General features: G+C 37.7%; 1 pseudogene; it reads right to left on the bottom strand.

The window, feature by feature from the left end:
- Positions 1 to 9,458: 9,458 nt before the first annotated feature.
- Positions 9,459 to 25,781, bottom strand: LOC123457063 (annotated as a pseudogene).
- Between the last annotated feature and the right edge of the window lie 2,045 nt (positions 25,782 to 27,826).

Below are 27,826 nucleotides of genomic sequence, written 5' to 3'. Positions count from 1 at the left end.
CTCTCTCCATTAAGTGTTATTTGGGCCTTAGGAGCTTTGTACATTGCCTTTATTATGTTAAGATATGAACCTGTCATGTTAATTCTCTCCATTGTTTTGTTCATGAAGTGAAGTTGTATCTTGTCAAAGGTCTTTTCTGCATCTATCGAAATGATCATGTGGTTTTTATGTTTCAGCTTGCTTATGTGGTGTATTACATTGACAGATTTCTGTATGTTGAACCACCCCCGTGTCACTGGGATGAATCCTACATGGTCAAAGTGGATAATGCTTTTGATGTGTTGTTGGATTTGGTTTGCGAGGATTTTGTTCAGGATCTTTGCATCTAACTTCTTCAGGAAAATAGGCTGGTACTTTTCTTGTGGCATTCTGCCTGGTTTTGGAATTAGAATGATACTAGTTTCATAAAAGGAGATGGGTAGCTTTCCCTGTTCTCCAATTGTGTGGCACAGTTTGAGAAAGATTGGTTTGAGTTCTTCCATTAATGTTTGGTAGAATTCAGCTGAAAAGCCATCTGGACCTGGACTCTTCTTTGGGGGAGGTTTTTTTTGTTTTTGTTTTGTTTTTTTTAATCACTTTTTCAGTCTCCATGAGTGTGATGGGTTCATTGAGGAGATTGATCTGTTGATCTGCTCTGAGTTTAGATGGTATGCATCCAGAAATTTATCCATCTCCTCTACAATATCCAGTTTTGTGGAGTAAAGGTTATTGAAATAAGTCCTGATGATTATCCCAATTTTACTTATGTCTATTGTGCTCTTTCCTTTTTCCTTTTGAATTTGTTAATTTGAAGCTTCTCTCTCTCTCTCTCTCTCTCTCTCTCTCTCTCTCTCTCTCTTTGCTTGATTGAATAGGTCAGGGGTTTGTCAATCTTGTTTTTTTTTTTTTTTAAAGAACCAGCTCTTTGTTTTGTCAATTGTCTTAATTGTTTCCTTGGTTTACAATTCATTAACTTTTGCTCTGATTTTAATTATTTCTTTCCATTTGGAGTTCTTTGGGTTGGATTTTTCTTATTTTTCCAGTGGCTTTCGGTGGATGGTTAGGTTATTGATTTGGGTTTCTGTGTCTTTTTAATGAAGGCATTGAGTGCTATGAATTTTCCCCCGAGGACTGCCTTCATTGTGTCCCATAAGTTTGGGCATGATGCGTTCTCATTGTCATCCAATTCTAGAAATTTTGCAATTTCATTTTTTATTTCATCCACTATCCATTTTTTTGTTTAAAAGTGTGCTATTCAGTTTTCAGGTGCCATTGGGATGTTTGATGGGTCTTTTGTTGTTGATTTCTAGCAATGTAGCATTGTGATTTGATATCATGCAAGGAATTATGTCAATCTTCCTAAATATGTGGAGGCAGTCTTTGCAACCTATTATATCATCTATTTTAGAGAATGTTCAATGGGATGTTGAGAAGAATGTGTAGTCTATAGATTTGGGATGGAAAGTTCTGTAGATGTCCATTAGATCTAAGTGATCTATGGTTTTGTTGAGCTCTCCTACCTTCCTGTTGAGTTTCTCTTTGGATGATCTGTCTATTACTGATAATGGTATATTGAAAACCCCAGCTATGATTGTGTTAGTGGTTATTTCTGTTTTATTATCAATAGGTTTTGTTTTATGAACTGTGGTGCCCCTGCATTTGGTACATACAGATTTATGATTGTAATATCCTCCTGATGGATCTTTCTCATGATAAGTAGGAAGTGGCCTTGTTTGTCTTTTTTGTTTATTTTTGGTTTGAGTCTATTTTATCTGATATTAATATAGCTATGCCTGCTTGTTTCTTATTCCCGTTTGCTTAGAATATTGTTTTACACCCTTTCACCCTGAGTAGGTGTCTGTCTTTAGGGGTGAGGTGGGTTTCTTGAAGAGAAGAGATTGAGGGGTCTAATTTTCTGATACATCCTGCTAGCTTGTGTCTCTTGATGGGGTAACTAAGGCCATTGATATTTAGGGTAATGACTGTGAGATTTAATTTGAGCCCTGCCATATTGTGATGGTATATATGGGTTGGTGTATTCATGGACTTTGAAGTTTTTTCTGCCTACTCTGTGTTTGGCTATTGTGATCTTCTTTGTGTAGGCATTTGAATTTGATTACTTGTTTCTTCTCTGTGGAGAATTTCCTGAAATACTATCTGTAGGTTTGGTTTTGTGTTCATATCATTGTAAAGCTGAGTTTTGTCATGGAAAATTTTTACTTTACCATCTATTGTAAGGGATCATTTTGCTGGGTTGAGTATTTGGGTTGGAAGCCATAGCTTCTTAGACTTTGCAGTGTTTCATTCCAGGCCCTTCTAGCCCTCAGGATTTCCATTGTGAAGTCTGGAGTACTTCTGATGGGGTTACCTTTGAAAGTGGTGTGCTGTTTTTCCCTAGCTGCTTTTAGGATTTTCTCTTTGGTATTAATATTTAGAGTCTTAATGATGGTATGTCTTGGAGAGTTTCTCCTTTGGTCCAGTCTGTTTAGAGTTCTGTTGGCTTCTTGTACCTTGATGGGCCTTTCTTTTAAGAGACTGGAAAAGTTTTCTTAATTATTTTGTTCAATAAGTTCTCCATGCCTTTGGTCTGACTTTCTTCTCCTTCTGGTATTCCAGTGATATTAGGACATTTAAGTGTATCCCATAATTCTTTCATGTTCTATTCACAGAAACTTTTGAACTTACTGAAAATTTTGAACTCATTAACTGTTTCTTCCAGCTTGTCTTCCAGATCAGTGTTTCTATCCTCCACATGGCTGCCTCTATTCTTGAGAGCTTCTAGAGAATTCTGGACTTGCTCAATTAGGTTTGCATTTCCTAATACTTTTCTATGTACAATTTTCATCCCTCTGTCAAGCTCCCTTTTCAAATCATTTTCTCATTTTCTTGATGCTTCTTGGAATTCATCTTTGTATTTCTTTATGTCCTCATTTATCAAGGCCAGATGATTTTTTAGGTCTTCTTTTATGTCACTCTCCCTCAAATCTTTTAACTGTCTTTGAACCCCTTCCATTTTCTTATCTATTAGGTCTAGTTTAGTGATAGCAGCATCCACACAATTATTGGTCCTTTGTTGCTTTTCAGCAAGTTCTACTGGTAGCTTGGTCAATATTGCATTGCTCATAGCTTCATTTTGGTGTTCTGATCCTAATGATTCTTCTACATTTTGATTAAAGATGTTCATTGTAGGTGTGGGTGGTCAAACTGGATTTTCTTGTATTTGATTTTTCATGTTGTTTCTTTTGCACTGTGGTCTGCCCATGACAGTGTATGGGCATGTTGGTGAGTGGATCAGTCTGGGCTCAAGCACAATGGGCTTGAGCTCTCATTTGGGCTTTGGCTCTCACTTGGCCAAGCTTCATGATCTACCTGGCTGGTGCACCAATGTTACCTGAGCTCTCAAGCGGTAGGTAATACATGCCCAGTTTTTATCTCATAAAAACATGTATACCTGAGAGTTCTTTGTGCATCTAGATGATGTGGATACTGAAGACTCAAACTTGAGTTCTTAGGCTTTACAAGTAAGTACTTTAACTGCAAGCCATCTCTCTAGCCCTTGTACTTTGAAAAAGCTAAAGCACTAAAACTCAATGTTAGGTCTGGAGAAATGTCTCAGCAGTTAAGGAGCTTGCCTGAGAAGCCTAAGAACTCATGTTCAACTCTGCAGGTCCCACCTAAGCCAGACAAAGCAATGTAAACATGCAATGTTGCACATGCACATAAGGGGGTGCATGTATCTGGAGTTTGAATGCAGTGACTGGAGACTCTGGTATGCTGATTTTTTTTTTTTTCTCCCTCACTTAAGAAAAAATGGCAAGTCTGTTGTGCTTGCTTCAAACTTATAACACATATATGTGCATATGTGTGTGTGTGTGTGTGTGTGTGTGTGTGCGTGCGCGCATGGTGGGTTTTTGTTAGCTTTATTTAAATATGTCCTGAACTATCAACTTTGCTTCCCTATGATCCTTAGAACTTGTTATCCTAGTAGACATTGATTCTTCTCTTTCCAGATAATTGCTCCATTCTTGCTGTCTTTTGGACATAAGATGCATTGTTAGGAACTCCTAGAAAATAAGTATCTAGGCAAGAATATATTACTTATTTTTTACTTTTTACTTATTAATCAGCTAGAGCTTAAGTTAAAATTTTACATAAAACATTACACATTTAGGTACAATGAAAACAAATGTATGTCCTAAATGTATGTACTCTAGTTCATTGGTTGACTCAGGATTTTCAGACATGCCCAGTGTATTCACAGATATATACAGGTAGAACATTCCAAGTTGATTCGAGATCTTACTAATTATATTTCAGCATAACATTGTTCTGTAAATTACCTATAAACCAACTTGCACATGCCCTTTTTAACTATTCTTTGAGATATCAGCCTGAAATAAAGTAGAATAGATATTCATTCATGTAATCATCAAAGGTAAACTGGCTGTGAGTAGTTTGCAAAGGACTGTGTAGGTGAGTCCAAGGAGATTAATTTTATTTTGAAAACAGTGCAAAATTTAAAAAAAATAAGCAAAGGAATGGCACAATCAAATTTATGCTTCAGCAAATTCCCTGTAACTCTGGTAGCATCATGATCTGAACAGCACGAGAGCAATGGCAGAGGAAGCCAATAGGAAACAAGCTGTGAAGAGGAAGAGAAGTGTGGGTCTATGGTACAGTGAGGATTGACAGCAAGAGATTAACATAAAGTCAAATGGACATGGTCAAAACTTTATAGTGGTATGTGACTGAGATGTCTGAATCTGAAGAGGGAGATAAAAGTTAACAAAAGGATTTAACAGTTGTTGGCACACAGGTCAAAATTATATCTGTGGGTACACATGAGTGTCCAGGAAATTAAAAATGGCTCAGAACACAATCCAACTACAGAAAAAAGCAGCCTGTAAGAACATGTATGAAAGACAGCAGTCCTAAGATCCAGGTGAGCAAACTGAAACTTTTAGGTAATTTATACACTGTGAGCCCAGTAATCTTAATAAGTATCCAGTACTGAAACTAAGTCAAGAGCAGCAGTAAGCAAGCATATGATTAGACCATATTCACATTTCTGGGAAAAAAATTCTTTAAATTAAAAAACAAAACAAAACATGTCTTTCAATTGTACTGATGACTCAAACTAGGTAGGACACTGGCTAACATATAACACACAGCAAAAGCCAAAGTTAATAAAAGAGGGTAATGGAGAGAGGGAGAGGATATAATGGACAATGTAGTTGTGAAGGGGAAAATGAGGGAGGGGAGGGAAAAATCTTGGTGTATTATCTGAAAGTATAGAAGTAGTCAATAAAAATTAATAAATAAATCAACTAAATTACCAAAAACTAAGATGAAATGAAGGCAGCATAAGGGAACAGTCATAACTGTAACTAAAACTAGCAATTATTCAATGGAGCTATAACTCAGTGGAAGACTAGTGCCTATTATGAAAAGGCCCTCAGTTCTATTCTGAACACTGAAAAAAGAAAGAAAAAAACTAAAGATATTAAAGGTATATTTCTTTAAGTACTAAATTTGTATAAGTAAAAAATAATGGCTACCAAAATATATACCTTTGGTCTTCTGAGACGTATTTGTCAAGCACAATATATAATCACAAGGAGAAAGCTTAATCTTTCACCAAAGATCTGGAATATCAGAATTAATTCTGAAAACTTGTCACTAGCACAATGAAAAGCAAATATAATGGCAAAGAAGGATTTGGAAGTCATACTTCATATGGAAAAACAATGGGAATAGTGCTGGTAATTATGTCGTTCTATAGTTACTGTATGGGGAAGAGAAGACTGATTTTAGTTATTTCCTGAGTAGATGTTACATAGATCTGGTTTCAGAGACTAGGGCATTAAATATTGGATGTACTTCCGAGCTTTTTCTAACATAAAACACTGTGCCTTATATTAGTCAATTTCTTACAAGAAAGTATTATTTAGACTTACATAACATAAATATATGTTCAAAGATAAAGTATTACTAGGGGAAGTAAATTGCTCAAATTATTTTGAATTATATTATTCTCCTTTAACAATTTAAAGTGGAACAAAAAACTTAATGGTAAAATCTAGAAGCCAAGTTGAAGAGTGATGAGTTATTTAAGTATCATATTGCAATTAAATATAGCAAATTTAATGTTACTCATTGCTTTTCATTGTTTCTGTAGATCTTCTGAAATATACTCTTTTCCCAGGAAGTAATGTATAGAATTTAGGTAGATTTGAAACAAGTAGTTAAGATGGCTGGGGAGATGGCTAAGATGCTTGATTGTGAAGCATGAAGGACCTAGGTTCAATATCACAGTATCCACGTAAACCAGATGTGCAAAGTGACGCATGAATCTGGAGTTTGTCTTGCTAGAGGCCCTGCCATGCCCATTTTTTTTTTCTCTCTCTCAAATAAATAAATTTAAAAAATACCTGCCAGGAATAGTGGTGCACACATTTAATGCCAGCATTCGGGAGGCACAGGTAGGATCACTGTGAGTTTGAGGTCACCATGAGAATGAGACTACCTAGTGAATTCCAGGTCAGCCTGAGCTACAGAGAGACTCTATCTCAGAAAAAAAAAAAAAAAGATACAAATGTACTCTCAGTTAAGAAAGCAACTCAAGTCCTTCATAATAAATTCAGTGTAAAAACCTGACTCCTCTAGCACTTAATATACATACATATATATATATATATATATATGCTACATATATATAATATATATTATGTATATATACTATATATATAATTTATAAGGCATGCATATATATAATTATATATATATATGTGTGTATATATATAGTACATATATGTATATGTAGTACATGTATATGTATAATATATAATATATGCATATATTATTATATATTATATATGTATATATATATATATATCACATATATATGTAGTAAGCAAATAGAAAGAATAAAAACAGGATATAATGTAAATAATTAATACACAAAATAAGATGAAAAAGAGAAGAAAATAAAAGATAGTACTTTAAATTTCTTCTTTGATATAACTTGTCATGTCATGGTGTGCATTTTATAAAAGACCTGATGTAAGTGTTTGAAAATCAATGATATCAAACAAGGAGTACATAAAACTCCCCCTCCTTGTATAGTTGTGGGATAGCCCACTTGTTCCTCTTTGCATTTGCTCAAAACTCAAACATTCCACAGTACTGGTGGCCAAGCCCAGTCATGTGAATAAGCTCTCCTTTCCCATGTTTCTCTCAAGCAGTTAATCCACAACCACAACTCACACATGAACCCTAGTGAATGCCACAGCTCTTCCCTTTCCTGTCTTTGCTTGTTCTTTTTGCATGCATGTCTATTATGTCTGTCTCTATCCTCATCTATTGACTGTACTACAGACTTTCTGCCAGCCCTGTGTATGGAGCGCTTCTCTAGTGGAGCTAGGATAAAATCACCTTACTATCTCCTACCTTTGCTGTACTGTCTCTGCTGTGAGTCTCAGCCATCAAAGCTGTATTTCCATGCAGTCAGCATGCACTTAGAGTGATTATCTTAGTAGGAACAGAGGTTTATTAAGGAACTGGATACAGAGCCAGTATAAACAAGTTTGCTTTGACAGGAACACATGCTCATGAGACAGACACCTTGGCACTGCACTATCTGAAAGGATAAAGAACTCTGCAAGCTGAATTGTAAACATCCAAGACCACCTTCTCTGGCACTTCAACAGTGCTGGAATGTAATTTGTAACTATTTTCCAGAGACCTCAAAGCAAAATGAACAACAAATCATTCCATCCATTAGCAGATTAGCTTGTACAAATCATTCATTTCTGTTTTCCCCTTAAAAAAAAAAGCAACCATCTTTCTATTCCGATAGATAGATAGATAGATAGATAGATAGATAGATAGATAGATAGGCAGACAGACAGACAGACAGATGATAGATAGATTGGTAGATTCAATTCGATTAGACAGAGATAGAGAAAGAGATACAGTGGTAATTAGCATCAAAGTGTGTCCTAATTTTAGTAGTCATGGTACACAGAATGGGAGGTTAGTAAAGGGAATTATAATACAAATTGGTTTTCAGGCAAGCATCATTATCAAAAAAAGTCACATTATTAATAATAACTACATTAATCTATGCTTCTAAAAATTAATTAAACCTATTCTTTTTATACAAATGTATATTTATAGCTATTAGTATCACAAAGTAAAGACACAGTGATTCTACTGCCATTCTAGTAATTTTTCGTATTTAGAAAACTTGAGTGAAAAAGTTTTTTTTTTGAAAGATACTTGGGTTAAAAAAATTACATAATCACCTTTACCATTACAGATTTTAATAAATGATTCAAGAGATTCAGACTTTAAAACAGAATTTAACTTACTTGTATCTGACAGTAACAACGTGCACAGTTTCTGCCTACCAGACAGTTGAAAATCCTGTAAATATAATTTAAAGGAAGTAAATCCAGCTCAAAGCAAGCAGCTACCTACCATGCAAAAAACCCCATGTTTTATCTCTAACACAATTAAGGACCTATATCTGCATATTAAAATCATTTTTTTAAATTTTGTTAGAGAGAGAGAATGAATGGGTGCACCAGCACCTTCAGCTACTGCAAACAAATACCATATGCATGTGCCATCTTGTACACATGGCTTATGTGGGTCCTGAGGAAATATACCTGGATCTTTTGGATTTGCAAGCAAGCACCTTACCCACTAAACATCAAATTTTAATGTTGGGAATATAAAATGACAAAAAGAGATGCATCTTGGGAAGGCTGGCACCAGAACCACTGAGTCAGCTTTAATGCAGGCTTCTTTCTCAACCCTGTAACAACTATAAAAGAGCTGGGGTCCTCTGAAGAATGTACCTCACTTTTAAATGGACTCAACTCTCAACCTTTCCAACACATCATACAACCCTGTAACCACGTTCTCAAACTTGAGTGTACAACAAGGAACTGTGGAGGGTTCTTATAAATTGATCAGATATGCCAGGAACCTGAAATTCTATATTTCTAAGACTCCCAGATAAGCTGATGACACTGGCTCAGAGGTCCCCCCTGGGGAAAGCAAGGTAAAACTGCTTTATCCTGCTTCTTTGTTTGTGATAATAAACCATTTAAATGAATATTAACCACAGATTATTAAATTCCTTTTTTATGTTTGTACATGGTATGTGCATGTTCATATGAGCACACACGTGTGTGTGCAGGTGTATGTGCACGTGTGTGTATGTAGGACATAGGTCAATGTCATGTGTTTTCCTCATTCACTCACCACTTTATGGTATGGCGTATTTTGAGACAGGGTTTCTTCTTGAGCCTAGAGCTCACTGATTCAGCTAGACTAGCTAGCCAGTAAACCCTAGGTATCTGCCTGTTTCTGCCTCCTTAGCACTGGAATTACAGGTGCATTCTGCCACATGCAGCATTTGTATATGGTGTAGGGGATCTGAACTCAGCTCCTCATGCTTGCCCACTAACCTAGTCCCCAGTCCTAGTAAACTCTATCTGAAAAGAAACAGGTTCCTTAGCCAAGAACTGACCAACTTTCACTGTTCGTCCTGTAGCCTACTTTGCAATATAAAATAAAGTCCCCTGGTGATAGCTGGACTGACTTGTACTGGTCTTTCTTCTGATTGAATCCATTCTTGGAATTTAGAAGCCCCTTTCTGGATAGCTTTGCAAGTGAATTCAACTCATTTTTCTGAACCCCAGCCCATCCAGAAAGCACCATTTTAATCAAAAATTTCAGTTACAGCCAATTATATCTTTGAATAAAAGCTCAAAAAGATCCCCAATATGCCATACCATAGGCTTTCAAGCCAACTAATCTTCTGTACTTATGGGAATCTGTGTTTGGCATCCAATACTTAGATCCTACATCTCTGTGACAAATCTGTGCTGGTTTGTGTGGTCACTACTGCCTGTGGACTCTGTGTATGTTACTGACCATGGGTGTTACAGACAAAGTATGAGTTCTGGCGCCATTTAAAGTCAATATTTGACAGGTTGTCCAGACATTTTTGTCCTTTGTCTTAGTCTAGGCACCATTTTTCTAAGGCATTCTGAAAAACACACAAACAATACAAACTTGAAACCTGAATATGTGTATTTCAAAGATCATGAGTGAACTTTTTGCTTTAGACTGAAGAATGTATGTAGAGAATCCTAAACCCAAATCCCTAGAACACTGCACCCTTTAGTTTACTCAGCCTGAGGAAGGAAAATATGACAACACTGAGAGGAAGAGATAGGTCTGGATGGCTCAGCCATGTCACCAGCCAAGGTGTGTTGGCCTTTGTTTTCTCCTGCTGTATGCCGCTCAAATGCCAGAAGTCGTTGTCAGAGAGACCAGATGGCAGGGCCTTCTCCCATAGAGACAAGAGGTCCAAAACCAGTAGAAATGAAGACAAAGAAGTTGAAGAAAGAGAGCAACAAGAGGATACAGAAACACAGTTTCTCCAAAGATGGGAATAAGGGCATTGCCTTCCTCTCTAGAGCCCAGGACTTAAAATGTTTTTCTCTTTGGATAAGCTTGAAACAATAAGTTTTATAAAGTGTTCATATAAAACATTTAAGAATGTTCTCCCAAGACCTGTGGCATTGTTATGTGATTTCTCCAGTCCATAGTTATGAAGTGACCAAATGAAAAGCATGCCAATTTATGTGAACATGTTAACAATGAAAAACAGCATATATGTGGAAAATGTGGTTTATCCTCTTGTTTCTGTCAATAACCTATCTTCGTCTCTACTTTTACTCACAGTCCTACACAGAAAACAGCAGTAGGAAAATCAGGAGCCAAACACAGGCAAGCAGATTCCCATTAAGTACAGAAACCTACAAAATGCATGAAGACACCCCATCACTAAACTTTCTGAGTCCCTAGCTTATAGGCTAAGAAGGTTAGAAAGGAAATAAAGTTGAGGAAACAAACACTGAGAGTACAGCTAGGATTATATGAAACAGAAAAGAAGGATTCCTTTGATGACTGAGAAAAATGTATGGAAATGAGACATAAAAAGCCACAGAATAGAGAAATATGAGCAGTGAATAATTACTACCATGTCATGGAATAAGAGTGTAGTACTGGCAAATATAATAAAACTTCAGACACTGTTTGGATAACAGCATTTACTGGTACCTATGTGTTTTAAATATATTACCAAATATAGGCTGGCTTTGTTCATAGATCCATGTTGTATACTTGGCAGTGCTGCCATACGGAGACAAGCAGAAAAAATTAATGTGTGCTGAATAAATACATGGTAGGTCAGTAACTTAGATATCTACGTTAAACCAAACTACTACAGTTTCTGGAACACTGATTACTTTCAATGAATTAAAGAAATCTACTCTCTGTATTTGTTATTAAAAACAAAAAACCCAAACCACAGCTTTCTACCCTGGGCACAACTGAATCAAAGACGACACAGACCTGACTTTAATGATAAATTTAAATAGTTTTTGAGAGACCCAAAAGAAATAACACATAAATAATTAAAGGGCACTGCCATTGTTTGACAAATCCTTGTGAACCAAAAGAGGAGCCCAGGCTTGGCTCAGATAAGGAACTAGCTGACTAACATGCTGACCTTTGCTTCTGTAACTCACGCTCGCTTGCTCAACAGGACATTCCAGAAATACTTAACTGTGGGGGCCTCTGGCCTCTTGCAATAGATAGGTTCTGCAAGCAGTCTGCAGACCAGAGATAAGCAACTAGAAATGTTCCCACGCGCCCCTTCTTGGAAGCAATCATTTAAAAAGATGCAATGTGATGTAACCCCTTTGCCCCCTTCCCGCTCTTTTTCCTTTATAAAGCCCTACTTTTAGAAGGTCGGGGCTCTCTCCCACTCCCGCTGCGTCGGTCTGTGTGGATAGAGACCCTGCTTAACCTTGACATTAAAAGAAACCTGCTGCTTTTACATTCGAGTATCTCAGCTTCTGTGGCGATCCTCTGGGTGACTCCTGGGTGACTGGGGGTCTTGGCTCCTGGTCAGGGGTCTTGGCACAACAGTTTTATAATGATAAAGTTAGTTTTAGAATACTGATTGCTCCATATTTGGTTTCTGATATTCTTTATCTGGATAACAGAGTAGGAAATTGGTATACCGCCTATTGCAACATGAGGACTACAGAATTCCCACTCATATGACAGAGATCTTTCCTTATGTTTTACTTAGCTCTGAAAAACCTGTAAGTGACTTGTTTTAGCCTTCAGTTATGTCACCAGATCTACAGTTGTTTGAATATAGCATTGTTGTTTGGGGATGCTCTGTTTATTCTCTATGCTCCATAGTAGAATGATGACCTCTGTGGGAGTGACAGCCTCAAGACTGCACTAGGTAAGGGGTCCTAGAGAGAACTAAATCAAGAATACAAGGGCTTTGTTATGGGTGCTTTTGAAAAATAGATTAGCCCAAGTGGAAAGTTTCTTGCTGTAATCAAATGGCACACAATGATTGCCTAAAATATGTGATTTTGTAGAGATTGGCTGGCTCTTCCTTGCTGTATCAACTCAAGGTGAAATATTGCAGTGTGTGGACAGAAAGTCACCTTGTACTGTATCATTCTTTGTTAGTGTTTTTGCTGCTTAAGAAAAACCCCGAGAAAAACAACTTGAAGGAAGAGATCTTATTTTGGTTCAATTTCAGAATAAGTATTAGTCTGTGGTTAGCTGTCACCATGGCTTTGGTGTAAGGTAAGGCAAATATAGTGGTGGAAGGGCATGTTAGAGGGAAGCTGCTCACCTCATGGCATTAACGGAGGCACAGCAAGACAGGAAGAAGCTGGGGCAGGCATACCTCCCAAGCTAACTGTGAGAGACTACACTTAGGCATGGCATGCAATTTAGCACTTCTAGATTTAAGCTCTCCCAACCTAGAAGTCAGAGGGGAGACACAGGATAATGAGCCCCAACTGTGAAGTCACTAGTGAGCCTCTGAGTGTTCCTAACAGGGTCTTAGACATTACAAAGCAGACATAAGCCATCCCTCCTGTCACCATTCTCCACAGAAATCCTAAACAAAACAAACATACTTGTGCTTTTTTGTTTTGTTTTGTCTAGTTTTTAAGCCTTTGAGTTTGGGTTGGTTGCCCAGCAGTAGTAAATGAACAACTCATGACAGTATAAGCTCAAAAAATCTGGGGAAATAATTTTTGGATCAATTCATTTACATGTGAATGATAGGCTAATTTTCTGAACTTTGACCTAGTAATGCTTGTCCATCTGTAAGGAAAAAGCCAAGAAAACAAGAGGAAAAAAAAATTGAGTTGGGGAGTTAGCTCAGTGGATTAATGCTTGTCTAGAAAGCACAAGGTCCTGGGTTAAATTCTCAGTCTTGGGGGGAAAACAAAGTCACAAAAACACCAAGAAAAGCAAAACGATATGTGGGGAAACAAGAATAAAAAAAGTTCTTTATTATTTTTCTTTGAAAAGCTCTCTAAGGGGCAGCTAGTACAAGTTTATTTGAAATTTTCTCTTGATCTCTTCCCCCATCTCAAGCAATTATCTTTGGCAGTCAGAAAAAAATTTCATCAGCTCTTAGCTAATCAACCAACTTTAAAAATACTTTTATGTGTATGTTCGTGTATGAATGTGTATACAAAAGGATTTTAAGTATGTATGTGTGTATGTATGTATATATATATATATATATATATATATATGCATATGCATATATATGTATACATTTATGTGTATGTATATATATGTGTGTGTATATCTGTATATATGTATGTATGTATGTGTGTGTATGTGTATATATGTATGTATGTATACACAAATATATATATATATGTATGTATATATATGTATGTATATGTATATAAATGTACTTAAAATACTTTAAAAAATATGTATGTCTATGGGTGGTGTGTGTCTGTATGTAGGCACACATCTGTGTGGATGTGCATGCACATGTGTGTGCATGTGAAGGCCAGAGAACAACCTTGGGCTGTTGTTCCTCAGGTTCCAACAACATTTGAGGCAGGGTCTCTCACTGGCTTAGATCTCATCTACCAGGCTAGATTGGCTGACAAGGGAACCTCCTATCTTCACCTTCCCAGCACTGTGATTACAGGCATGCATTGGCACTTTTGGCATTTTATGTAGGTACTGTGGATAGAACTCAGGTCCTCATGCTTATGAAGCAAGCACTTCATTGTATCTTATCATGTCAGTGCCTGATCAACTATTTCTTTAAGAAATTACTTTAATGCATGGGTGGAGCTCTAAGTTCATAGTTTTTTAAATAATAAAGACCTTTTCATTGTGTCATGAGCTTGGTTTATTGAAATATTACTGGCACATTTTAAAGATAAGATAAAAGGAATACATCAGCAAGCCTCTATGGACTGTGAGGTTAAATGTTGGATGTTGGATGTTGGTGAGGACAAGCATTCTGGTGTTTTCTAAAGCTGCTACCAGCAAAACCTGTGAGTAGTCTCTTACTGCCCAGACATCTTTCATGGACCCCCACAGCCTCTCATTTTCACAGTGCACGTGTATGTGCTTAAAGGGCGGTTTGCTTCCTGGTGTGTTCTGAATGCAGATTCCCTAAAGATCCCTGTGGAAAAGGCTGAGCATCTTCAGTCGGTCCTACTGGGAGATGCTGAGGACCATTAGGAGAGAAGTCCCATCAAGGGGGATTATGGCACCCAAGTCATCTTTTTTCCACTTTCTGGTCATGGTGTAAGTAGTCTGCTTCCATGTTCCTCACAATTGTTGTAAAAAGTCAAAACTGAACAGAACACTCAATTTTGGACTGGAGCCTCCAGCACTGTGAAACAACCTTTTTAACTATCAAGATAAGGCCATCCAGTGTTTTCTGCAGTAACAGCTGACTAATAGAATTTCAAAGACAGATAAGCATTTCCATTGTTTTGGGGGTAGGCATCTTAAACTCTTTGTACTACATAACAAAATGCTATAAATTTGTGACTTAGAAACAATGTAAATTTACTTCTTTGCACTCTTGAGCCTGGGCACTCCAAGATCAGGGTACTAGCATATGTGGTACTCATGGGGTCTGCTTCCTAGCTTCCTGCACAGCACCTCTGTTTTCCCCAGGCACAGCAGCAGACACAAGACAGCTCTCAGGGGTCTCTTTAAAAATAATGGGTCTTATTCAGGAATGCTCCTCCTTCATGCCCCAATCTCCAAAGTTCCCATCTTCTAACACTAGCACTTTAGTGATGGGTTGGCACTTCAAAATTCAGATTTTTGAGAGGACACAAACCTCACAACACAGCACTTGGGGAAGAGGATAAGGCAGAAATTGTAAAGACAAGAAAATCATTTTATATTCATATCTAATTGGTAGTGTAAGGATTCCTGAAGATTCTCATTGGCGCTTCTCCTAAGAGCAAAACATATAAGACTATGCCAGGAAAAATGTGTACTTATAGGACAATAGATGATACTCTAAAAACTAGTTCTTTCTACTTCTGGGTATTTATTTCTACATTATTAATTAAAAATGAAAATACAAAGCATTGATTTTCTAGCTCTGTCTTGTAAACAATGCTTTTCCTAGGTTATTAAGTTTAAAGCTGTAGGGGAAACTCAGCATTACTATGATACCTGACAAAATGGTGTGAGCCACTTTTGCACTCCATTCAGGTAATTCTTTAGCTTTTTCTTCTGAAATTGGCTCACAGGGTACCATATGACTCAGATTAACTTCCTCATTTGAAATATCTTTAGTCTAAATAGTAAAAATACTTCAAAATCTATAAAAGTCACTATAAAAGAGGAAATTATATAAAATATATAAAATTATATAATATGTATATATATGTGTGTGTGTATACATGTGTGTGTATAAATTAAATTATTATAAATTTTTAAAATCTAACTACATCATATATACATATATATATGAGAATAAAATATTTCTTTGAAGCAGTTTTGACTGCTAAAGTTTTCATAAAACTGTCCTAAGATATTTGACAACATAAATTACATTAAACATTGCAAGTAAATGTAAAATACTCATTCATATTCCTTAATCCCAAAGAAAGCTAATATAGACTACAGCAATGAACATTATATATATATACACACACATATATATATATGGATATGGATAGATAAATGATAGATATAGATATAGTTATAGATACAGATAAAGATAAATACTTGCTCTATCATAAGCCAAGTAAATGTCCAAATGCACACATGATTATGTATAAACACACATTGAACTGACATTCAAATACTATTTAAATACCAGCACTGGACATGACATGCCCATTGCACTCATGAATTCACAGCAGCTGTGGTGACTGTACAAGATATAAGACAGGGCCAGTCATTCCCTCATGGTTGAAGGAGGGACTTCTGAGTTCTTGCCACTCCCTGAGGTCCTACTGATAATTAATGGTGGCTGAAAGAAGAGGTGTCATTCTCTTCAATGATTAATCCACTAGTATGTGGGGAGAAAATAGGTTCAGCAGCAGTGGGTAGGGTTACAGGAGTGTAATGTGGTTTATATATCAAATTACAATGTTCATATGAAACTATCAGGCAATTGTGAATATTTATTTGACTATACATGAAATATACTTGGAAAAATACTATGTTAGTAATTACTAGTCTAGAAAGAGGAGGTAAGTGACTGGCAGACAGAAAAAGGACACAAACATTTTACTACATATCCTTTTATTCCTTTTGTATTTGGTTTCGTGCAATTAACTTTTAAAAACATCTTTAAGAATAAACCACTTCTTTGAACCAGTTTTGACTGCTCAAGTTTTCATAAAGCTGTTCTAAGATATTTAACAATATAAACTACATTAAACTTTGCAAGTAAATGTAAAATACTCATTCATATTCATTAATTCCAAAAAAAAAATAAAAATAAAAGCTAATATAGACTGCAGCAATGAACAATGCCAAAATGCCTGTAGCACAATGACTTGGAAATGTTCTTTCATTCATATGTTGGCTATGTGACTGCTTCCTTTGCTGTTTGTATGGCCAGCTCTCACTGACCTTTCAAGACCCATCTTGGTCATAATGTCCCTCATACCATTGTGCTAAGCTTACCTATTAGTAAACGGTGTATCTCTAGCCTAAACATCAACAGAAAGTATCTCTGCTAATTTCCTATCTCCTAGGCAGAAACTTTCTTGAGATTAGGAACTTTAAGTTTCTATAACATGCATACCCACCATTCTAGCACTCAATATTTACTGAACTCTCATTCAAATAAACCATTTAGAATAGGTATCTTGTTCAGATTTTAAGGAATGAAAGAAAATAAAAGATATATTGGGCAACTGATGTCAGTTCTACTACTCATTCAAGAAAAGAGTAAAGGTTTGAATAAAAATGGCTGTGTAAGAAAACAGAGAGGAGCATATCTAGAGAATACAAACAAAACAAGAGAAAAGAATGCATTGTCATTATTGTAAAAAAAAAAAAAAAAAAGTTAGTCAGGCTCATGCCTTTAATCTCAGCTATCAGGAGACTTCTGATAGAGAAGACTGGCCAGAGTTCAAGACCAGCCTATTCCACAAAGTGAGTTCAAGTTCAGCCTGGGCTAGAGTGAGAAACTCATTCCATAAAAACAGGCTGAATACAAATACTTGGAAAGGGAATGTTACAGGGGGCCATGTTACTGCCAGTGACCAATCTGTGACTACACAAGCTGATGTCCTTTGGAGAATATAATCATATACACACATTAGCCGGATCACACACTCTCCTTTTTGTTAGTTACCTTTTCCCCCACATTTTCGTTACGATGTGCATCCTTGTGCCCTTGGTCTAAAGAAGGACCCAGCTGCCTCACATCAGTTCCAGAAGCTTTCTTCAGGGAGCCAGAGGGGTGTTTTGTGCCTCCAGGGATTTGGAACTCATCTACACCTTCTGTCCTGTTCCAAATGGCCTAAGGAATAAAATTCTAAGCGTAGCTCGATGTGGACATTTCAGACAACTTTCCTCTAGGGACATCATACTGTGCTCTCATGATATACTTGCTGAAATATCAGTGTCTGACAGTGCACAAACAACTCACTTCTTTTCTCTAAACTTTGTGTATGTGTGCAAGCATATGCATGTGTTAACGTGGGCATGTGCCTATGCGCCACTGTGAGCATGTGAAAGTCAGAGAACAGGCGTGGGGTGTCAGTCCTCGCCTTCCACATGGTTAGAGACAGGGTTTCTCACTGGCCACTGTGAACACACAGACTAGCTGGCCTGCACGCTTTAGGATTCGCCTGACTTCTTGCAATGCATGTCTGGCTTTAAGAGGGTGCTGGGATCTGAACTCCAGTCGTCAGTGCAGCACAAGCATTAAACAACTATCCTTTTCCCAGGTCTCTTCTTTAAATGTCTATTTCACTTTTTACCAAACCTCAAACACACTGAGAGATTGTTACAAAATTACAAATTACACACATTGAACTGACATTCAAATACTATTTAAATACCAGCACTGGACATGACATGCCCATTGCACTCACGAACTCACAGCAGCTGTGGTGACTGTACAAGATATAAGACAGGGCCAGTCATTCCCTCAAAAATTACAAACGGGGAAGAATAAAGCACAACTAACAGCAGTTGTTGGAATCAGTGATCATCATTCTGTTACTTTTGAATTTAATGAATAATAAAATTAGGAAATATTTGGAAGACCAAAATTAATTTAATGGCAAATTCACAACACTCACTTTTACTACCCTATTGTTGGAAGGCTTCATTTTGTGCAGTTTTCATTTGATACTGTAGGTGTTTATTAGCAAACACTTAGCTGAATGAATGCTTAGAAATAAAAATCATTGCAAATGTAATTTACAGTTGAACTTCTGAACAACACAGAAAATGAGCATATTGTAACTTCAAAGTCAGTCAGTCTCTTACCTGAAGGCCAGCACTATAGCTCCAATGACTCTAGTGGTAAAGGAAACAGCAGTACTGCATTAGGTCTGTGACTGCCAACATATTACTTCAGGGAGAAACTCTGTCCCAAACTCTTCCCTCTGAACTTGCAAGACCACATCATTCTGTATGGAAATTGTTTGGTTAACAGTGCTTAAATAACTGCTGGCTATTCTAATGTGTCATAATATTAATAGTGACTGTTTCATTTATACAGATGTACATGTATATGTGTATGTATGTATGTGTTGGTGTGTAGGTAGATAGATTGACAGACAGACAGATCTCTTATAATTGTATTTATCTATCTATAACTTTGTATTCTCCTATTCTCACTTGCTACCCTACAATATAATAATTGGTTAAAACAGCCCAAATACCTGCTAGTTCTATTATCATCTTTCTAGCCTCATTAAATGCCATGTAACTGTCATTATTCATAAAAAGTATCCTTTTGCCAAACAGGATGAGCAAGAAAACACAAGGAAATGTCTGTTTCACTTTCAGGGTATATCTTGTCCTGAGCTCCTACCCCAGCCCTGAATTCTGACTGCCATGATGAGAGCAGCTATCCTGTGCCAGGCTCTCTGCCATGTTTCTACTTGTGGCATGTTAAACTCACAGTCAGCAGACCATGAGGTAAAGTACTTTCTTCTTTTCTCTACAACTAAAAAATAACACACACTACATTTTTGTCTAGCCCAGAATGCCAATAGGACACCTAATAATTTTAAAATAATGTATTTGCTAAAGCTAAACTTATCTTCAGTACTTGCAATTTGGTTCAATCAAACAGTAAACTAGCTGTGGAAATACCTACCATTCACAGAGCATTACCATGTCCCAGTACAGGAGAATCTCCACCACAGCTCAATGAGGATGCTAGTACTATTTCCCTCAGTTTATTATAATGAAAGTAAAGGACAGAGAAGTTCAATGATGGATGCGTTTAACAGCTACTAACTGGAAGAATGTGAATCCAAACCCAGAAATGCTGATTCTGGAGCCAACAATCTCCAACCAGTATTTGAATCAAGTTGTTGTCAAGAAGTTATAAAGAAGAAAATTATATACTACCAGTCTCCTAACCTTGATAACACTGAAGGTTATTATAAGGTTTCAATTTTTTTTTTTTAATTTAAGAAAGGGAAGGGAAAAAAGTTAGGCACATCAGGGCCTCCTTTCACTGCAAACTCCAGATGCATGTGCCACTTGTGTATCTGGCTTTCGGTGAGAACTGGGGAATTGAACACAGACCATCGGACTTTGCAAGCAAGAGCCTTTAACTGCTGAGCTATGTCTTTAGCCCTCTTATATATAAAACCAGAAGTGCTCACTTCATTCCAAATAACACAAGTTACCTAGAGCTGAAGGTCAAACATTGTCTTAAAAGATCACCAGGGAGTTCTCTGTCATCTTCTGATAGCTCAGAGAATAAAACCCCTCCCACAAAGCAGCCTGCTGCTTGTAACTTAGTGCCAGGAAACATATAGTCTCCCACAGTGAACTTCAGAACTGGGGATCTGTCAGGAACTAGATGATACAAGCAGTCACACACCTGAAAAAAAATTAAAATAATATGAATAGAACACATTTTCATAAAAATTTTATACTAGAAAGGTCCACCACCATTAAAATTAATATTTTGCTAGTCTTATCATCCTGTAATAAGACTGCTAAAAATACTGTAATTCTACTAATAACAGTCTTGAAACTGATGGCCATAAGTAGTCCTGTGTTTAACTAAAGATGATGCTAGCTTTAAACAAATTCTGATCAAGCAAATTAAAACTCTCCCTTATTCTATTTAGACATCCTTTTTGTTAATAAGCAAACTCAGCTGACAAGATGGTTCATTGGTTAAGAAGCTTGCCTGCAAAGGCTAACTACCTGGGTTCAATTCCCCAATACCCACATAAAGCAAGATACACGAAGTGGCACACGTGTCTAAGTGGAACATGCGGCTGGAGTCCATTTGCAGTGGCTGGAGACTCTCTGTATGTCTGTCTCTCCTCTCTCTATCTTTCTTTGCTTGAAAATAAATAATTAAAATTTGTGACAAACAAACAAATTTAAACTGCTTTCTAGTTTTACAATCACGCATATTTATTTAGGGTTAGAGAAATGACTCAGCGGTTAAGGTGCTTGGCACACTCATTCTCTCTATCTGCTTCCCCCACCCGCAATAAAACTAAAATCAATATTTTAAATACTTTCTAATCCTCACAACATCCTCTAAAACTGGCTGACATTTTAAATTATTTTAACTGGTACATAAACCATAAATATAGTTCATATTAATGGTGTGTACCAAGCAAAACTTTGATGAATGTGTACACTTTATAACAGTTAAGACAAGCTGAACATAATTAACTCTGTTCATGATTTCTTTATGTTGAAGCCTTTCAAATCTACTCTTTGTGGGTATTTGAAGTGTACTGTACATTGTTATCTGTAGTCACTCTACGTAACAGCATACCTGAACTTGTTCCTTCCTAATTGTAACTTAGTATCCACTGATCAGGCTTTTTTTATCTGACCTCTCTGCCCCACTCCTCTTGGCTAATAACCATAATTCTATTCAACTGTATAAGAAAAGCTTTTAGATTCCACACATGAGTGACAGCATGTGGTTCCTGGTCATGCTATGTTGGTCTCCTTCACCCAACATCATAATGTCTTGTTCCATCCATAATGAATAGTATTCTACTGGGTATATGTAGCATATTTTCTTTATCTATGCATCATTTGATGATATCCCTAAATCTGATTGGTGAGCTTTTCCATAAGCAGACTTCTCCCAGTTCACTTTCAGAGGAAATCATACATGTATGTTCTGTATGAGGTACAAGGGTTTTTAATCACACTAAAACTAAAACTGAAAGAAAAACAGTCTTTGAAGTAATGAAACTCCAAGACTGTCTTCTTAAAATAATCTTGTTCTCAAGAATTTCATAAGTAGAATAATGGTGGTTTGTTATATCACAGAAAATTTTACCTAACGTCTAACACTTTGAGGGTTTGTTATTGTCTATATTTTAAGGTAAACACACTGAGTAACATATGTTAACACCCTTTTACAACACTGTTACAAACATCTGTATACATGCCAGTGAGAGCTTATTAAAGAGACACTACGTAAATGCTAGGTGCAATTTTACTTTTTATTTAAGACAAAAAATGGCACATGAAAAATATTGAAAATCAAATTGAAAGACAGGTGGAAATATCATCTTAATAGTTCAGATCACGTAACCAAGTACAAGGTGTCTGGGGTTAGCTTCCTACATCTCCAGTTGCAAAAGATACAGTTTATTTTTATTTTTATTTTTATTTTGTTAAGCTTTGTGCTACCAGAAGCACTTATGCCACATCAGCAGAGATTGTCACTCTTGTGAGCCCTTCCCAGGCCCTAGTCAATAAGCTACTCTTTTTAATCTTCCAGCTTCTTTCACAAAATAATCTAGGTATTATTCTAGTTCAGCAATGATACTTTCAACAATGCCCCAAAGTGTCTCTTATACACAACTCTAATAAGCCTCCAACTATCTTTAAATTTTTATTTATTTATTTATTTATTTGAGAGCAACAGACACAGAGAGAAAGACAGATAGAGGGAGAGAGAGAGAATGGGCGCACCAGGGCTTCCAGCCACTGCAGATGAACTCCAGATGCATGCTCCCCCTTGTGCATCTGGCTAACGTGGGACCTGGGGAACCGAGCCTCGAACCGGGGTCCTTAGGCTTCACAGGCAAGCGCTTAACCGCTAAGCCATCTCTCTAGCCCATCCAACTATCTTTAAACAAGTTTCAAGTTGACTTCCATGTAAAAGCTGCATAAGTACTCAGAGCACACCATTCCATAGGGAAGAGTGAGTATAGATAACCACAGCCATGAGTAAACCACCTCATCTGGACTCAAGACAAAAGCAATGGCCCTGTTTACTTAGTGCCCTCCCTTCAAAGAAGCTCCTTTGTTATACTCAGAGTGGTTCCTGTTTCAAGACCCCAAGTTCCCCATGCCTGCAGACATCCTTTCAGAACCTGGTACCCCTAGATGACCACCTTCATAATACCTCAGAAAAATGCACAGCAATGTCCTGACATTAATCTTACTTAGGGCAAATCTCTCCTCTTGGACTGACTGCATTCTGGTCAAATTTTCTACAGTTTGAGCTTCTAGACAGACATTTCTCAACCAATGCCTGTCAAGGTTGGGGATGACAATGCATCTGCTCAGTGGCTGTGAGACTGGTGAGAATGAAATACAGAATGGAATGAGCTACGAGTAAGAATGAATGAAGAGAAAGACCTGCAGGAATACTTACTGACTTTACAAATGATTTTCCTGAGCATTTTTTGTTTGTTTGTTTTGTATTGTTTTTTTTTGTTGTTGTTGTTTGTTTGTTTTCTTTTACTGTAAGGTTTTTTGAAATAGGGTCTTGCTCTAGCCCAGGCTGACCTAGAATTTATTATGTAGTCTCAGGGAGGCCTTGAACTCACAGCCATCAACCTACCTCTGCCTCGTGAGTGCTGGAGTTAAAGACATGCACCACCATGTCTGGCTTCCTGAGCATATTTCTGTGAGATGCTTTTTTCCGTAAGTTGCTGTCTTTTAACTTGCCCTGAAGTTAATCATACAACTAAGACTTACCTCATTTAACATAATGTAATCATGTTTCCTCTGCTGTCATTCATCTTTGCCCTGAGCAGCACTGATGACCAGTATTGACAAGGGATGTTAACACATGCTGACTGAGTTTAGGTGGGGCTTTTCCCATCACGCTGTGCAGGTGTGAGATGAATTAATTACAACTGAAAGCCACCGATATGAAGAGTAACAAACTGCCCCACAGGAATGCTGAAAGAAACAGGTGGGCTCAGAGTGATAGCATCATAGAACGGTGTGTGCACACCTGTGTATTCTGGGTCAGCAAAGTTCACCAGTCCTGCCCCTAATCCTTTATTTGAGCAAAATGTTTAAACAATTCTTAGAGTCAAGGTTCCTTGTTCTTCACTCACATCATGCTGATCCCTTATGAACTGATGTTTTTTACTGCTCAAGAAACACACTCATGTTTTTTTGTCATCAGTAATAGAGGTGCAGGGACATCAAAAGCACTGGCAGCAGTGGAAGTACTGGGTTCAGTCTTGGTTTAAACAAATCTAAGGGTTAGGTTTATTCATTTCAGGCTCTGCTTTAAGAAGCAGCTAAGCCTGCTCTTGGGCAAGGGAGTCCAAGAGTCAGTTTCTATAACTACAGGACACTGCCCTCGTTGAGCAGCTGTACCATGGAGCTGTGCACAGCAATGCCAGGATCAATCTAGTCTGCAAACAACCACCATCCTTTGGATCCTTTAGACCAAAAATGTCTCCAGACACTGAATCCTTGTGGGACACAAGTGCCCTTGGTTGGCTGGTTCTAGGCCAATTCTGGCCCTCAGTTTGATCTGGATAAAATTTATGAATATTTTAGTTTGGCAAGTGTGTGCTTGTGTCTTGATTTAACCTGAGACTTCTCTTTCTCTCCCTCCCCCTCCTCAAACCCCTCCATAGCTCCCAAATAAATAAACAAAAATAAACAAAAAAAATTAGGAAGCATGAATGGTTGTGCTTATTTATTAAGTCTCAGGAAAAATATACAAAAAGAAAGTGGAATGTGTTCTTTGCTTCCTATCCTGGACACATTATGCACATTAACAAATACAAATAATATCTTCTGCAGGCTGGAGAGGTGTTTCAGTAGCTACATGCACGTCCTGTGTAAGCTTGAGGTCCTGAGGGGATCTGAGAGTTCCTGAATTCTAATTTCTAGTACCTAAGAAACAGCGGGGTATGGCCATGCATATCTGTAACCCAGTCCTTTGGACATCAGAGACCAGAAAATCTCTGGGATTTATGAAAGGCAAGGTCTAAATCCTCCGTTATAAGGAAAAAACAGGTGGGTGAGTATCGGAGATGATGTCCGCTGTTGTTCTGCCACCACAGGCGAGTCTAAGGGCACCCGATCAGAAAAATACACGTGCTTACACCTCACAGACACAACCACATAACACATACTACAGACATTAAAACTAATGAAACATAATCTAGCATGTATTTCAATTTATGCTTACCTGAAGCAACCCAGGAGGCTGGTTTAGAGCTGTATCCAGAGAACTATCCAAGAACCTCACAATTTGAAAGTACCCCACATATTAACCTCTCCTGCAGGATTTACAAAACAAACAAACAAACAAAAACCCTGTACTCTACTTGGTATTAAAATCAACTCATCTGCATCTAGCCCTGAGGTTTCAAGAGGGGGTGGAGGTGTGTGGTTCCTACAGAAGTCTTCTCCAAATGACGAAATCTCCCCAGTCTGGTCCATAGCACACAGTGCAGCCTGTGGAGTGTAAGTGGGGGGAGCTTCTGCTGGATGGCTTGGTGATGGTGCTAAAAGAGAAGAGGGTCTTGTGGCAAGTGGCCCTGCACTCAACTGGAGTGTTTCCAGTCACCTCAGCATGCTGACTGGAGAACTGAAGGACTGAGGTTCACCTGACTTTTCACCATGTATTTAGGTGGGAATTCTGGATGGAACTTGGGCACGTCCTGAAGATCGTGCTGCAGGGAAGTGGCAAGGCCCTTCTCTAGAATCTCTAGCCTGGTGCGCACATGCCCTAGTGTTTCTTTCAGCTTCTGTTGCATCTGTCTAGCTGACTCCCACGCAGGACCTGTGTGCTCAGGCTCTGGGGATACAATGCTAATTCCTCTGAGCAAGTGTCCTATTCCTTGCTTGTAGTAGTTTTCTGCTTCTTCCTTCTGGCCCAATTCACTGGTGTTCAGTCCTTTATTAACAAACATAAATGCCTTCTTGGATGCTTCCTTGATGATTCTAATTTCAGCAGGTTCTCCATTTTGCAACTCTTGCTCCATCTCTATAAAACAGAAAATATTCCAGATGTAATTATCTCATCTGACTCTCTGTCTACTTACTATTTGCCTTTCCTACCTGATCACACTTTAAGGACAGAAGTTTTACTTATCTCAACTGTTCACTATTGCAAAACCCAAGCCTGCTCTTACCTATGACACAGAGAAAGCCCTAAGGAGCAGATCAGTGAATAAATAAAAGCTCTTGGTTTTAAGAGAATAAATCAAATATATCTTTAAAATTTTTCTCAGTTCTTATAATTTAGTTCCCCACCAAATATTCAAATATGTGAAATGTTAGAGTTGGAACTAGACTCTTATTGTACAATTCATTCTTCCTTTTTTTTTTTCTGTTTTGTTTTGTTTTATGAGGTAGGGTATCACAGTAGCCCAGGCTGACCTGTAATTCACTCTGTAGTCTCAGGGTGTCCTGGAACTCACTGCTTCAATTAAAGGTGTGAGCCACCACACCCAGCAAGAAACTTATTTTTATAAATCCAGATTTTTGTGTAGCTAATTAAAATTGAGTTGAGTCACAAAATGAGAAGAAGATATGATGGAAGACTGGTAGAATCATTCATATTACCTTTTACTTAGAAATAGCACCTTACAGAAATAAAGGTTTTATGTCACTGAGTAATGTGATGCAATCTCATTCCATTCCATCTCAAATATGAATCATTTTTGTCCAGTGTGTCCATGCCATATATGCTACTCCTGTGTGTGTGTGTGTGTGTGTGTGTGTGTGTGTGTGTGCTTACTACACAGTAGGCACTGTCCTTTATCACAACTGCCAGACTCCAGTGTTTGTGTTCAAGCAGCCCTTATTTTACTAACCAGTGGCCTCAGAGCATAAGAACTTTGATGCCAGCAGCCTGAGCTGGGCAAAGAAAAGATGTAATATACTTCCTTATGAAAAAACTAAAACTTCTCAATTTAGGAAATTAAAACTTCAAAGGCTGAAGGTGTTAATTAAGATCTGCTTTAAAAAGGAATTTTCTACTTATGGAATTGTGAAGAACAAAGAAACTCATGCTTGTTTGCTGAGGAGGAAAAGAAGCTGGGTATGCTGGGTGGGTGTAATGGTTCATGCCTGAAATCCAGCACTTGAGAGGGACCAATGTGAGGAGATTATGAGTTGGAATCCAACATATGTAGAGTGTTCTAGATTAGCTTGGAATCTTGCATCAAAATTAAAAAAGTGAAATAAAATGAAAGAGGGTGAAGGGTAGGAAAGGATAAGGCAAAAGGGACAAAAGAGAGGAAAGAGAAAGGGAGAAAAGAAATTAAAGTGTAGGAGAAATGAATAGAAAATGTGTCTAACAAAAGGCAGCGGGAGCCAGGCACATGCCTTTAGTCTCAGCACTCACAGCAGGAGACAGAGGTTGGAGGATCACCTTGAGGTCAAGGCCAGCCTGAGAATACAGAATGGATTATAGGTCAGGCTGAGCTAGAATGAGACCCTGCCTCAAACAACAACAACAACAACAACAAAAACCTGAGTCTATATGAAGATTTCAAGTGAGGGATTCACTCAAACAAGTATCACCAACCACTTACTACAAGTAAAGGGATGGTTACACAGATCTATCAGTTTGAGAAACACAAACTACTGGAGATGCATCTGCCAGTGAAGAACCAACTTTCTGTTACATTTCTGCCAGGTGAAGAAATTATGAAAAAAGGATAATTATGATAAACCCAGGTCCTCTGACAGAACCTGCATTCACAAACATGCAAAGGAAGCACTTGAGCACAAAACATGGAAGAACAGAAACTTCTGATTTCAATGTCCTTCCAAAAGATCTATGCAAATATCTTTCAATGCAAAGGACTCACAGCCATGGAAACAAGCTACTGCTGACATCCAACAATCAACATGTCCATAGTGTATATAATGAGCCTGGATCAACCAAACATCTGACACTACATCAGTTTCCCAGCAGCTTGACACCTATGTCATGCATTTCACACAGGCTTTGTTCCAGCTTACATCAATACCAGAGGAGCTCAATACAATAAGATACATTAGAGGGATACCAGACTTG

This window comes from Jaculus jaculus, chromosome Y (assembly GCF_020740685.1).
Source record: "Jaculus jaculus isolate mJacJac1 chromosome Y, mJacJac1.mat.Y.cur, whole genome shotgun sequence".
Classification (NCBI taxonomy): Eukaryota; Metazoa; Chordata; class Mammalia; order Rodentia; family Dipodidae; genus Jaculus; species Jaculus jaculus.
Note: the sequence above shows the minus strand (reverse complement) of the source record. Positions and strands in the feature narration are given on the sequence as shown.